Below are 2662 nucleotides of genomic sequence, written 5' to 3'. Positions count from 1 at the left end.
CGATTGGCCGCTCGGGCGTGATGCTGGTTGGACCCCGACCGATCTGCCTGAGGGTGTCAGATAGCCTTGAGATTGCTCAGTGAGGCCGATCGCACACTCGCACTTGGAGCAATTTGCAGTTTCTGTCCTTGGCTGAGATCGGTCAATGCTGACATCATCCGAATCCCTTCGAAATTCGTGCAAATCGTCTCCAATAAAGCCGAGCACGTGCCCACGCTTGTTAATGGCGTTCATTAAATGCTGCCCCTATAGGCGTGTGCCGCATATCACTGCTGTCGTCATCGCACGCTCGAAGCGACAGATGTTGACGTGACGTTTAGAGGTTTGAATTCAACGGCTGGATATGCGCTCCGGCTTCCATGACCTAGATCGGATGACCCCGATCGACCGAGCTCAAGCTTTATAAAGTTGCGACGGTGGCTTCATCTTCTTACTCTGCATCCTCCACGATAGCTGTCGGCGTTCCTCTGCGTGACCAGTGCTCCAGCGACCGTTTGCTCTCCCCAGCATCGACTACTCTTCTGTAAGCTCCTCCGACCCCTCTCTCTCCTATCTTCGATCTGTTGCGAGGCTCTCTGTATTTTTCCCATGCTTGCGGTGTTTTCTTTTTGTATTTCTCTCCGTCGAACTCTTTGTTTTTTTATTTTCCGACAATGGCCAGTTCTTCACAGCCGTCGGACCCCCTCGCCTGGGCTCTGGTATTCTACTATGGAGACCAAGTTTGATGCGGGTGACGTTAAAAGTCTTAGAAACACCTTTGGAATCCCCTATGATCATGAGGTCATTTTGGCTTCTTCGTCCGATCGGTCAAATCACCCGCCGATTGGCACCGTCTGCTTGTTCCGAGACCAGTTTATGGTCGTCCTGCGATTTCCTATCCACCCCTTTGTCATCGAAGTTTGCAATTATTTCTGTGTTCCTCTCCCCCAACTAGTACCAAATTCCTTTCGTCTGTTGTGCAGCGTTGTTGTCCTATTCCGGCTGCACGACATTCCTTTGACCCCTCCAGTCTTTCATTATTTCTACTACCCCAAGCAGTCCGAGCTGGGAACCTACCTCTTTCAGTCTTGGGTAGGGCTAGTATTTTTTGATAAGATGTCCTCTTCCAATAAGATTGGAAAGAGTATTTCTTCTTGATGCGACTTCCCGAACGGCCAAGCTTCTGGACCCAATGGCAAGTCGGACTACCACCTCAGCCTGATCTGAAGAAGTACAAGAGCCGACCGGATTACCTTCACGCCGCGAACATGCTGGCTGGTCAGAAATACGATATCCACAAATTGCTGCTAGAGGGCGTTATGTATATCTTTGGGCTGACTCCGATTCGCACGAGGCTCCCAAGCGACTTAGGTATGAAATTTCTTGGCTCCTTTCTTTTGAGTCTAATTAATTTTTTTTTTTCTTTTGCAGCCAAAATCATGATGTGAGTGCGCGCGACCGGCCTGACGAAGCTGAGGGATGCTGAGATCGAAGCGGTCGTTGCCAAGGAAATGGCGAGCCTTGGCTTGACGCCGGTCGGTTCCCATGAAGGCATGCAAGCTGAGAGCGGGGAGACCCCCACCGCCGTTCAGACAGCCAACATCGAAGAAGTTGCTGAGCCGCTCCCAACTCTCAAAACATAGCCCACCGCTCGAACCGAAGGTACCGAGTCTTCAGATGATGGGTTACCACTTGTCAGGCGCAAGAGGCGCCACATGGAAAACACCTCCCGATCCGTCACCTGAGCCGTGGGTACCACCGAGTGGGTTGGCACTTCTTCCCCTGTGGTTGTCCCAACAGTGGAAGCCACTTCGTCCGATTGGACACCATCTTTGGTCGAGCCGCCGTCAGAGGCCATCGCTACTCTCTCGGTCTCTTTTTTGGCGCCGCCCTGAACCCTACGAAGACCACTGGTGTCCATGATCGATCCAACATCTGCCACCGCTCCTTCGGGTCCGGCAATCTCCTCCTTGTCAGACCCGAGCCGGCGGCGATCGGTGACAGCGACTCTCAATCTTCCGACGGAGGACTATCTGAAGTAGTGTGCTCGTCTGACCATCCCTGAACACAAGATTTTAATCCGCAGGTCACTCGCTGTTATTTGGGAGGAGGCATCCATTGTTGGGACAGTCACAGCGTGTAGAAGTTTATATTAAAATAATAGGAAATGGATTGGATTTTTTGAAAGATTCAAAATCTATGCAAAAATCAAAAGAACATTTAAAAAAAATACCTTCAAAAGTGTATTTCTTCAACAATGATAGGATAATTTTAGTCAAAACACTTCAATGTGTAGAAGTTTGGAACGACTATATAATGCGACAAATGTATTATATAGTGTCTTAGAATTTTCCAAGATTCAGGAAACATAATAAAATCAGGCACGTTTTTTTTTTGGATGCATTTGATGGCCAGGATGTGAGACTGGATCATTCATCTTAAAAAAATATATATATAATCATTAATTAAAGATTTTAAATTTATATAACAGTTTGGATCTATGTTATTGTGAAATATCCTTTTGAAAACAATTTGAATTTTAAAAAAACATAAGGTGTAGACAGTTATTTCTATTAAACTAGAAATGGTCAATAAACCAATTATTCAATTGCCCGTCTAGCTCAGTTGGTAGAGCGCAAGGCTCTTAACCTTGTGGTCGTGGGTTCGAGCCCCACGGTGGGCG

General features: G+C 47.7%; 1 non-coding gene across 1 annotated transcript; it reads left to right on the top strand.

Annotated features, from left to right (window-relative positions):
* The first annotated feature begins 2589 nt into the window (after positions 1–2589).
* TRNAK-CUU lies at positions 2590–2662 on the top strand. The gene has a single exon. It is a non-coding gene; the product is annotated as a tRNA-Lys (tRNA).

The sequence above is a fragment of the Zingiber officinale genome, chromosome 8B, assembly GCF_018446385.1.
Source record: "Zingiber officinale cultivar Zhangliang chromosome 8B, Zo_v1.1, whole genome shotgun sequence".
In the NCBI taxonomy this organism is placed as follows: domain Eukaryota; kingdom Viridiplantae; phylum Streptophyta; class Magnoliopsida; order Zingiberales; family Zingiberaceae; genus Zingiber; species Zingiber officinale.
This window is presented reverse-complemented; position numbering and strand designations above follow the sequence as displayed.